The sequence below is a fragment of the Equus quagga genome, chromosome 11, assembly GCF_021613505.1.
Source record: "Equus quagga isolate Etosha38 chromosome 11, UCLA_HA_Equagga_1.0, whole genome shotgun sequence".
NCBI classification, from domain to species: Eukaryota; Metazoa; Chordata; class Mammalia; order Perissodactyla; family Equidae; genus Equus; species Equus quagga.
The window spans coordinates 104517823-104530454 of record NC_060277.1 but is presented as its reverse complement, the minus strand read 5'-3'; the positions used below and the strand labels follow the sequence as shown (position 1 = coordinate 104530454).

Genomic DNA, 12632 nt, shown 5'->3' with positions numbered 1-12632 from the left:
TTTCAATCCGAACTGTCGTCCGCAAGAGGGATAGTCATCTGACTGGGAAGTACTCATTTCAGTAAAGGTTGGAGAGGAGTTGCATTTTTTATTTCGTAAACAGGGTCTTTGTTTTCATCCAAGGATGTTGGACCTGATTTTCCGATCCTTTTCCCCTCTGCTATAGAAAAATCTTTATGCAATCAAGGTGGCGTCCATGGTCACTTCTGCCCATGCTAACCAAAGGGTCAGGTGATTTCTGATCACAAATTGCTACTACCGTGCAGCATGACAAAGTAAGAGATTTGAGGGGGGAAAATAAAAAAGCCAAAACAAAAAATTCAAAGGCCTTATCTTGGACTCCCTATAAAGAAGAGTCATTGCCATCTGTAACTCCGTCGTACACTGTTGCATATTTTTAAGACACTTTTGGACTTTTCCAAAGAAGTTCCTGCTGATCTGATTGGGTCTCCACCTGTCTCCAGGGACTTATGGAACTACAAATATTCTAAGGGGTAAATGTGCTCATTTAACTGATGCCACCCTTGCTATCCTACTGTCACTTTTCTTCATCCAGCTCTGATTAAAGTGAAAAGTCTCAGAAGAGTCAGACCTGAGTCATTTGCAGTGCTTGGAGGCACTGTTTGCTTTTCTGTTTAGGATCCTGAAAAATCCCCAGCATGAGAAGGCCGAAGGGGTGCTCTGGGACAGGATTCCCGCAAGTGAATTTGCCGCTTCATTCTCTTAGAGTTTTCACTGTCCAAGAGTTCCAGAAGACTCTATCTCAGTTTCTGGGCTCTAAGTCCTGGGACCCCCAGAGTTCCTTTCAACACGGTATTCTCCTTCAGACTTAAAATCTCGCCCTTTGTTGGCATTGAGTATGGGGGAAGCATCCTACAGAGAGGGTAAGAGAATGCTCATCCAGGAATGGGATGGGTGGCACAATACTTAGCCTGAAATGGAGATGGTGGTAGTAGCTTGGTCTTATGAGAATTTGAATTCCCAACTCTCACTATGAAAATTTTCCACTTCTTCTTACAGATTTCTGTCTTTTCTCTCCTTCCTCCTGCTTTCATTCAGTCTCATTCTTTCTTAATGTACAACACCCTACTCCTGCCCGAGGAAGCTAAAGGAACAAGTTCCAGTAATAATCAAGTATATCGTCAGTGATTTCTCCTTTCCAGTGGACATCCGTGGTCATTAAGAACCCAGAAGATTTTCTTAATTTCGCCCTCCCTGGATGTGGTTAGTTTGCCTTATTGATGTGTTTGAAATATTAAAAACATTTTAGGCAAGGAAAAATAGGGCCCTCTACAGGGCATATAAATCTCAGAGAGTTTTATAGGCAATCATTCACCAGCACAGCAGATTTTTTTTTATGGATTATTCATGCTTTTCTTCTTTCACTTTGAGGTTAACACAGCTGGTAATAATCTTGCTGACTAGAATGACTTCTGCACACATTTATTGCTCAAGGGTAAAAGGAGAGATGATGCCAAGAAAATTTTTTAAAGTTCCTTTCTTTTTTACCAAAACATGCTGATCCAACACAGTTTCCAAAATCATGTGGGCATGAGGACATTCTGAGGTGCCTCAGCGTTATGCGGAAGGCATGAGACTCTCCATCACTCAGCTATCTTATCCCCCTCTGCCTACTTTTTTTGGCAGGGAAACACGAGGTTTAGTTCTGTTAGCTGAAGAGACAGACTAAGCCATTTGGCCACATATCAATATCAAGATTCATCCATGGATTGATAATTAACATGTTTTTCCAAATAGAAGGTTTTCCTTCACCTGCCAGCTTCCTCCTTTTGCTGTCTGTCTTTTGAAGCTGGGGGCTCTATCTAGACTTGTCCCTGATAAATACATGATGCCCCCTCTCTTCAGGTGTTGACCTCACCTTCCTTACCAGGGACGAGAGCACTTTTCATTTTCTCTTCCTGTCAGGTGGGAGCCTCTTCCTCAAGTCCTCCTTCTCCTTACTCCTTCTGTACCTGGAGCAAATGACGGCACAGCCTGCAGAGAGGAAGCACACCAGCTGATCCAGGGAAATGCTCAGGAATTACATCCTAGTTACACACATTTCCCCGGGCAGGGCAGTTTCAGCTGGAAGACAAGAGAGGGCGCGAGGCAGGCATTTCCCATACACAACCTGGAGCTCTGAGTAAGGAAACCGCTCAGGCATTGATGCAGCTGCTAACTTCAAAAGGCAGTGAGGGTCAGGAACCATGGAGGGTTCCCGAAGAAAGTCCTGCCGGCAGTGCTGCACGGTCTTCCCTTTCCTGACTCAGGCAGTGTTCTCAGGATGAAAACAGTCAGAGAGGGGCAAGAGAGTCAGAGAGGGGAGGTGGGGCTGGGGGCACAGTTCTCTGCCTGAAAGAAAGACAACAACACTAAAGGCAAGTTATGAACAGAGCAAAATGGCAAAGTCTGACAAATAGAGAAAAGCTCAGAATAGAACTAATAAAGGGATTTGAGTGCAAAGCTGTGTGGAGTCCTCAATTTCAAACAAGATAAGGACACACTGTTCATTGCCTGAGTCTCTGATGGTCTGTCTGAGCCCTCCACTCAGGCCTGACCAGGGTTATGCTAGTAACTGCAACAATAAAATACACGAGTGCTTTTGAAAGTTTCATTCTTTCTTTAATACATAGTAAGTAAATGTTAATAATTACATTTGTTATATTTATCCATTATACATATATATATATATATATATATATACACAATTTTCTTTGGATGTCATAGAGGTAATCCAGGCCTTACAGTTTTTCTTATTGTTGCAAAAGGTAACCACCAGTTCCATTCCTTCCATCTCAGAACCACTGATCAGCCAAGTAGGGTCTGCAGTACTCACAAACAACTCAAGGTGGCACTCTTGTTATACTCAAAAACACCAGGCTTCTCTATTGTCAGGCCACGCCTCACAGGCTTTTTTCCTCAGATTTCAAGATAACTCAATGACTCAGCAATGGGAAAGAGCAACCATAAAATTTGGACAAAGGGACACTGCCTACATGCCCAGTGTACCCAAGCTTGCCATCACCACCAACATAAAAAATCACTTTTTGGAGTGTCCTTTCTTGGGACTCCCATCTCTTTGGTAGGACTGAGCATGCTCTAAGCAAATAACCACTTAGGCAGTCCCATAAAACCCCCAGTGAAGAGGGAAACCAGTAGGCTAATAGAAAAGGAGGATACCATGCTGGTTGAAGGTTGGCTGGCCATTTTGTCATGTTTCTCTCTGCAACAAAAGAGAGGCCACCTTCTCATTATCCTAGGTTTTCTTTCTTTTTGAGACTTCAGGCTTGTATTTTGGAATTGTAAGCCACTATAGCCCAAGGGTGCAGCCTGCGTGCCTGCCTGCATGTTTATGCACACAGGGTGTGACTCACCCTGACCCCAGTCCTGGCGGAACAGAGTCTGCCTGTGCCTGCCTGGCAAACCCCTCCGCTAATCCTGCTGGTGGTCAAGACCATACCCTGTCATTAGGCCGTGTACTTGACCACAGAGCTCAAAACATTTTAATGGCATGGGCTTGTTTAATCCTTGTCATATTTCGTAACAGAAGTTTGAGATGCCTTTATTTTTCACATTTCTGCTTTGCATTTGGGAAATAGAACCAGATATGTTCGCAAGGTCACCCAATGATTTAGAATTCGAATCATGGACACTTGACCTTCAATCAGGAATGCTGACTTTTCTAAATCTCTAAGACGAAACCCTCCCTCTCCTCCTGGTCCTCATCCCCACCACCACTAATCCTTTCCTTGTTCACAGGCATTTATTTGGTTCTTTTTTAGAATATACACATTCACATAAAATACATAGATCCATATCTGTGTCTCTGCAGTTTTAAGCAATGTGCCCGTGATGGCGTGTTTCTGGTATAACCCAAAAGCAGAAGCATCATCTACCTTTTACATTAGAACTTGACTTTTAAAACATGCACACAGTCTCCCTCTTGGAGATACACAATTCAAGATGGCAGATGAGAAACCATGAGAAATCCTGTAGAAAATAAAGTTTAACTCCACTTAACCACATATTTTCCAAACTTGCTTGAACACAGATGACTTTTTTCCACAGTACTCCCCCATTAATATCGTTGGAACAGTATTCCCTGCAATACCCTTTTGGAAATGCTGAATAAAATTATAATCTTTTTGTAACATAGGATTGGGTGTGTAGGCAATGACCCCCAATCATAGTCCACCTTGCTATGCTGAGGAATTCCAGAGTTCACAGAATTCATCTTCTTAGAGTTAGTTGGATTTTTGTGGTCTCCCAGGGCAACCTAATGGTTGACAAAAGCCAAGTCCCATGGCAGTTTTCCAAACCTAAGATTGTGGAGCAGAGAGTAGATTAAATAGGACTGTCTCCTACTTCTGATGGGCCCATCCCACCCCTTCCAAAGCACACAGGCATCTCCACCCAAGGCCACCCTGACCCCCTCCCGCTGTTCCACCATTGGCATCAGTGGGGACCTCCAACTCCCAGCCCCTTGGAAGTGTCCTTCAGCCACCTTCAGTCCTTTGAAAGACAAGATTTGACTACTGGGATATGCCTAAAAGACTGCTCAGTTCTTCATCTCTCCCCAAACCAAAGGCATAACCTTAGGGCAGTAACTCTTTTTTCTACAATGATAAAAGCCCTAACTCTCTCCCAGGAACACAGCCTTCGTCCCTTTTATTTATCCAAAAGAGTGAGCAGCTTTGCACCACAGATAAAGTTTCCACACGGCCCCGATATTCATTCCCAGACTCAGGAGCTGGGAAGAGGCATGAGCTTAGTTTGAAGTCTTTTGAGGGCCAAAGACCTGAGAGCAAAAATATGAGGCAGGAATTTGTTGTTGAGAGTTAACTGCATCTGTTAGTTTCCAAACTCTGTAACAGTTTCCTGGGTCATCTCAGAAAAGCGTATTGACTTAGAAGGAATAAAACTGCTGGGCTGGGGTGATGGTCTCACGCTAGGCGATTCTCTCTGGCTTCTTCATGAGCTTTGGGACCATCAATAAGACTTGTCTTCATTTTGTGGCTCTTGGAGAGCTTCATATCAGGATAAGAATCTTAGCTCTTCTTTAAACAATTACAAGTGCTAAGCTGGAAAGGGCAAAGGGACAAGAGAGAATCAACCCTTTTCTGGTAGAAATTTAATTCCCGTTGATCAAATATTTTCTTTTAAGAATCAACAAATCCCCCAAACTCTCCCCACCGCCCCCCTGCAAAAAAACCGCCATATCGTTTATAGGACTAGGATATCTACATCTCAGACAATCCTACCCAAATGCTTCTTTCTTCCTGAAGCTCGAGATCCAAAGCAGATGAAAGAGACTTCCATATGAAGATTTTAAGGAGTGAGAACCTAGCTAACTTGAATGACTTGAGTCCTGTCCTGCCAAGATATGGAGAAAGAAATTCATCTTTTAAAATTTGACTTGGGCCTGCCTCTTCCCGGAAGCCCTCCCTGACTACCACCCCACACAGCTCAGTCTGACATAGTTGTGCTCTTCCCTGAGCCCTTAACACCAGGGACAGATCTCCATTCACCAGTGCACGTAGCACAAAGGATTATGATGATCTGCTCCTTGGCACAAGGCCAGGGGCTCATTCACTTTTGTGGGTCTAGCAATTAATGGTTTACTGAACTAAACTGAGCCTTCCAGGCCCAGGATTTTGGAGATTCAAGGATGGCAGATGACAGATGATGCCTGTAGAGTTCATCAAGGCAGCTCGTAGCCCTCCCTACTCAACCTGCACCTGATGGTTGACATGGCTCCTTCCCCCACTTGGTCAGTCGGTAAAGAGCCATTCACTCTCACTCTGGAGGGATAACCATGAGGACGGAGTGTGTTCTGCTCTCACCATCCTCACAACAGTTTATTTGAAACATCTTTGGCTGAGCTATATGGACTCTCAGGAATCTTCATGAAAGTTGGGGATCACCGCCCTTGTTGTTATTGTCACATGGTTATTGTACTATAGCTACTATTTACAGAATGCACATTATTTGCTAGACATCGTGCTAGGAGTTTCACGTATTTAACTGTTCTTAATCTTTACAATACCTCTTAAAGTTACCTCTTTTCCCAATTTTACAGATAAGGAAGCTGAGACCTTGAAAGCGTTAGTACCTGTTCAACATCACACAGCAGCCAGAACTGGAAATCTCTCACCTCAAAAATCAAAGTCCATGTATCTTCTGCTACCAGACTCCACTGCTTCGCTATTGTAGAAGGCACATTAGATGCGAAATTGAAAGACAAGAGAAAGAGGTGATGGAGGAGCGAGAGGAAGGGAAGAATGGACTGAATAATGTGTGTAAAATACACTTTCAAAGGAATTAATAAGGACAGAACTTTTAATTTGAGTGATGTTGGCAAAAGTCATACAAATAAATCTTATTATAAAAGACAAAATATTGGTCTTAAAAATAAGAAATTGCCTGTATTATCTGTTGCTGTGTAGCAAATTATCCCAACACTTAGCAGCTTAAAACAACAAATATTTATAATCTCACACAGTTTCTGAGTGGCAGGAATTTAGGAATAGCTTAGCTGGTGGTCCTGGCTCAGAGTTTCTCATGAGGCTGTACCAGCCAGGACTGTGGTCATCTGCAGGCTGGACGGTGGCTGAAGACCCGCTTCCAGACTCACTCCCATGTTGGTAGGAGGCTTTAGTCCCTGTCACACTGGCCTTTCCATTGGGTTGCTCATGACTTGGCAGATGGCTTTCTCCAAAGTGAATTGTTCAAGAAAGTGTGACTAAGACAGAAGCCAGAATGGTTTTTTTCACTTAATCTTGGACGTGACACATCACCACTTCTGCCATATTCTGTGATCAACGGAATGCGGGAAAAGATAACACCAGGGTATAAATACAAGGAGGCAAAGATCACTGGGGGTCCTCCTGTAGGCTAGCTACTTCTCTGTCTAAGGTAAAACATTACAGGAAATTGAATTGCCTGTGAATCTGGAGCCTAATGCTGAGAATCTGGCTCATGAAGTTCAAATGTTCAGTAGACAAAAAGCCACAATAATGGGCTGTGTCAGCAGACCTTTCAGTTTAGCATTATCCACAGATAAGGAGAGAACCAGAATAGTAACTATTTGTATGCATAGATGGTGAGATGGGAACCACACATAGTCCTGGTGGAAGTTGTGGAGGAATAAGTGATGAGCTGGAGCCCACTCGGACTATCTCAAGAGAGATGATTGTGTGTATCTCTTCAACTCCATCTTCAATGGAATTGAAACCAACCACAGAGCGTGTATTGCATCAGGCAAACCAGCCAATGCTACAAAACAGAGATTTTTTTGTTTTCAGGAGAGCCACTGGTTAAACATTTACCAGCACACCGCTAGGAAAAACCTATTTTCATCTTGATCAGGACTGACTGGTGTACACGCAAACATAGATAAAGGTCTGAGTTTTGTTCCAGTGAGCTCTTGGGCTTAATCATAAGAGGATAACTGCCTAAATGTGACAACCCACATTAAACAGACTAATTCCCTCAATGTTGCATTGGTGGCTGGCAACACTGTCTCCTTACGTATTTAATTCAAGCCTTGCAAAGGGTACATTCCTGATTTAGCAAATAGTTTTAAGCTGTGGTTACATATTATCATCCAAACACATACCAAGCACCATGATAGGTACTTGTGACCAAAGAAAGTTAATAATTTATGGCAATACGTGGAGAGAAGGACAATGTTTCTAACTTCAACATCTTGCCAAAAATAGAGTTTGTAATTGAATTGGATTCCAATCTTGGGAGAAGTTAGTGATTTGTTTTTGTTTGCAAAAATATAAGGTGGAAACATCTCTTAACAGTTAAGAAACTTCTTCATAGTTTCAGAAACTGTTGCATAGAACTCATCAGTTCAGTTAGTTCAACTGACAAACATTTATCGGTTATCAACTGTGGACCAATACCCAGGTGCAGGGATACTAAATTCCAATAAGATATAGACCCTCTCCTCTGGGAGCTTAGTCAGAATCAAGGACATTCGTCAAAGGTGTAGGTGCTGCTCTCGAAGTATGCTTTGTCCAATATTTCTCTAAGCCTAGTTAAAAGTCACAATTGTTCAGCTTAGTGGCTAAGAGTACAGCCTCTAGGATCAGAGAGTCTTGTTCAATACCTAGTTCTAGTATATACCAGCTGTGTGACCATGAGCAAGTTGTTTAACCTCTTTAAGGGAAGTTATCATAGCCCCTGTTTCTAACTTGTCATGAGGATTAAATAAGATAAGGCATCCAAAATCCTTTGTGCAATGCCTAACAGATAATGAGCTCTCAATAAAAAGTAGCACTTACTACTCAATTTCTTCCCCTCACACCCCAGGATACAGGAAAGCACAGCCACTTTCTGAGCTGTCTCTACATCTCCAGTCTCTACCATGAAGCCATTTCCCAACACAGTACATTCCAGAGAACCAGATCATTTCATTCTCTGCCGGCCTCCAAACATCCATGGTAATCAGCGACATCAACCTAAAGGGAAAAACTACAAAAGCAGTATTAAAAGGGTGGGGTTGAGATATATCCAAGATACACTTTAAAGGCCAATGGGAGAGTACCGCTCTTCTAGATCCTGTTGTCCATTCACATACCCTTGTGTTATTGTTTACTCTCCGAGGGGGTCACATGCTTTGACTATTGCAAATCTCTGGACTTCCCTGGGAGGGGCTGATGGCTCTGTACAACTGCGGAGTCCCTATATCATCAATTACCCAACAGCCATTCTCCAAGGACGTTGTGTAGACATTCTGGGAAATGCCATCTATGAAGCTCAAGGACAGATTCCCAGCTGTTGCAAGAATGCAGTGAGTGAGCTTTGCTTTTACTGGCTCTGGCTGTCCATGGAACATGCCTGGTGCTCTTCCCACAGTGAAGAGACAGATGTTTTCTTTGGGCTGTTTTCCCTTAGCAGAGAAAACCCTGCACCGCCCTCCGTTAGGGTGTGGTGCCTTCGGGAATCACCTGGAAATTCACAGCTATTTATACCAGCTGCAGTAACCCATACACAGATCCAGTGCCAGGATTCTCAGGCTCATTGCTCGGCATCCTGATTCACCTCCTAACACCAGTGCAGTTTGATCAGCGTATTAGAACATGGTGCTGCCGCAGAAGAGATCCTACTTCAGTTTCTTAACCATGTTTTATATTCAAAAGCCCTTAAAAAGAGATAAACAGCTCTTAAAATGAAAGCAAGCCAATAAGACATTTTAAAGAGGGTGAAGGGTACAAGATCAAAGAATCACAACTAACTGATAAAGATTTTTTGAAAAGAAACTCCCATAAGAGTTCATCATTGATCCAATCTTTGCTATGTTCTAGGTAACTTACTAAGTGCCTTACATAGATTTTCTCATCAAATCCTCCCAAAAACTCTCTGACAGGGTTCCATTTTATCAGTTATTCTTTTATTCAGTTTATCCCCAATCAAACTGAGAAAATGCTGAGGCTTAGTAGTAACCCTACTTGCCTAACCAGCAAGGTCACATGGTAAGTTTTTGGTCCTCCATTTCTCAAAAAATAAACTTTATCCGGGTAAAGTCAAGTGTTAAAAATCCTGAAGAGGAAAAGAAAAAACATAATTTCGACAGTTCTTGGCTTGCCTTTGTAATAGAAGGGTGTTACAGGGCGGTTGAAAGAAGATGATCTCAGTGCCTTTAGGTGTTTGCTGGTTGTGCCACCTTCCTTCACAAGCAACTATTCTTGAAGCACACACTGATGTAATCAACCAATTTGAAAGTAAACGTACGGTCTGAGTGGTTTTACAGTGGTTCCTAGTCTCACCTCTCAGGCTTGCACAATCTTCTGCTGGAACGGAGGAGGGACAGGAGTTCTAACCAAAGCAGAATAGAAAAGCTCAGTAACCTTCCATTCCTCCTAAATTGACTTAGGCCACCCTCATGGTGTGGCCTTGTTTCCTTTTTTGAGGTATAGACACGCTTACTTCCCAGCAATCAGAGCCCTTGCAGTCCTGCTGGTTCTAAAATAGAGCATCACATTATCATCACCGGTTACATTCCCATACGCCCCCACTCAACCTAAACCCTCTACACTTGTGTTCATCTGCTGATGATCACTTACTGGGTTTAAGAGTTAAGCATCCTTGCGTTTACATACTGCATAGGCAAGTTAAAATGACAATAGAGAACAAAGAAGTGTCACAGGAAAGAATCTGCCTTCTCTTTCCTCGGAAGATAGAAACACACTGTTGAAAGAGATTCCGCAGTTAATGAACTTGGAAATTAAAAAAAAAAAATCCTAAATGCTACTTAGAAAATGCAGCATTTAAACTCCGTAGCCAGTGAGACGCAACCTGTAGGGGTTCAGTGTTGACAGCAAGCAGGGCTGGGTTTCAGTTCTAGATGTGCCACCAACTGCAAGGGCAGCATTGGAGAAGTTACATAACAGTCCTGACCTTCTACTTCACAGAGTTGTAGAGAAGAATAAAGGCACGTGGAACACCTTTGATGAATAAATGTTGCATTTCGCTTTCATTATTATAATTGTTAATTGTAGTTTGAAATATCATGGCTTCCCTTGACAGGTGTCCTCATAGCTCTCTCCCAATTGATGCCTCACTTTCTATTTCTCTAAATAGAAACACTCAGACAAGAGCCATCTCATCTTTCCAACTGTCCCCTCCTGGTCTCCCTAACACCAACCTTGTTGCCTCAGGCCCATTCTCTGACCAGTAATTAGAATGGGTCTTCCAAGGCCTACAGCGGCTCACGCTTCTCTCCTGCTTGAATCCACCAGTGACTCCTCTTCACTCTTAGTGTAAAATACATGCTCCTTCTCTTGACCTACAAGGGTCCCCAGGAACTTGCCCGGCTCTCACCCCTTCTCCTCCTGCTTTCTCCCTCTTATTTATTACATCCCAGTTCTGCTAACCTTCGGATGTTCCTTGCGCATACCAGCTTCCTGGACATACATGCTTGCTCTTTTCCCAGATCTTTGCATGAGCCGCTTTTTCTCATCAGTTATTACCTATCTAAAACATATCCTCCATTTCTCTGTCCTCCTGTACTGATTTATTCTTAAAACTCTTCTCACCATATGAAACTACATTATTTCTTCATCTGTTTACTTTTTATTGTCTCCCTGACAATTACGCTATAAAAATGTTTTCCAAGTGTCTACAGTAATGGCTTCTCTATGCAGGTACTCCATAAATATTTATTGAAATAGATGGATAGATGGATGATTCCAAAGCCTAGTTGTGTGTGTGTGTGTGTGTGTGTGTGTGTTCATTTATTTATTATTCTGGAAAATTGACACCTTAGCCCTACAACATTAGGGTGGCTAACTGAGAACTGACGCCATGGGTTTCTCAACACAGAGACTTGTAAACTTATATTGACTGACCAGCTGCAGAGAAAGTAAGCATTTCTTTTCATCTGGAGTTAAGTATCAGAAACAATTAGAATTAGGGAGTATCTGTAATAGAGGCAAGTAAAGCCAGAAATAAAAAGATAGAATTTCTGAATGGAACAAACTAGAACCAGAGCTAGGGGTCTAAAGGGACCAGAGAAGCAGTCCTTAACCTAGATAAGAAGACGACAGTCTCTGTTGGAGAAGAGATTTCACTTTCCACCATGGTCCAAACCATGAATTCCCTATCTTGCTCCTCTGCCCACTCTCACGCTGCTTCTCCTTCTGTATTTCCCAGCTTAGTTAATATTCTAATCATATGCCCACTCACCCATGCCTACAGCCTGGGTGTCCCCTTAAGATTCCTTCCTGAACTTCACAGTGTTTCTTAGATTCAACTAATCTTGAAGTTAAGTCAATCCGATTTACCTTCTCCATTGTCTTGGTTTACAAGCGCCCGTCCTCTAATCCACCCTCCACATTGCTTCTCAAGGGATCTTTCTAAATAGCAAATCTGATTATACCATTCCCACGCTTAAAGCCACTGTAACGGAGTTCACATTCCATATGGTTTTTAAGGGCCTCCTGCATATCTTTTGAGCTTCAATATCTGCTCCACTCTCTCACTCCTACCACCCTGAATCACACACACACATGTAATCTCTCTCCTCTCTCTCTCATTCTCTGTCTCAAATGTTCTTATTGCCTGGCCTTACCTAATTACTTGCATTCCCTAAACACTTCTTGGTCTTTCTAATCATTCCTTTGCCATTCTGTTCCCTCCATTCATCTTACAGGACTCAGTTCAAATATCTCTACCTTCAGAGAAACTGAAACTCCCTGATCTATAAGCAGACTTGATAGTCTCTGTCTGCATTTCTGTCATAAAGTCTATCACATAATATGGTAACTATATGTTTACATGTCTGTCTTCCTGCTACATCACGGTCCTTGAGGACAGTGCCCATGTTTTATCTTCACAGCCCCCAGAACCTAGTAAGTACTCAATATTTCTTAAATGATATAGACAAAGATAAGATAAAGATCCATTCTTGATTCATGCCTCCTACAATTGCCAGAGAAAGCAATCATCTTCCTTCATGCATAGGTAACTTGAGCATAAGGCTGTTTCCAAAATCACTATCCCTATTCCACACATGTATCTTGGCCATCAAATTAAAAAGATTGTCATTGGAATGAATCACAGTCAACCCACTACTATATATTTAATGTTCAGGCCATTGTGGGTGCATAAGCCTCTTAGAA

General features: G+C 42.5%; 1 long non-coding RNA gene across 1 annotated transcript; it reads right to left on the bottom strand.

Annotated features, from left to right (window-relative positions):
- Positions 1-4468: 4468 nt before the first annotated feature.
- On the bottom strand, positions 4469-10142 carry LOC124247166 (uncharacterized). The gene is made up of 3 exons (XR_006890670.1): positions 8295-10142; positions 5262-6812; positions 4469-5081 (listed from the first exon to the last, which is right to left on the bottom strand). It is a non-coding gene; the product is annotated as an uncharacterized LOC124247166 (long non-coding RNA).
- Between the last annotated feature and the right edge of the window lie 2490 nt (positions 10143-12632).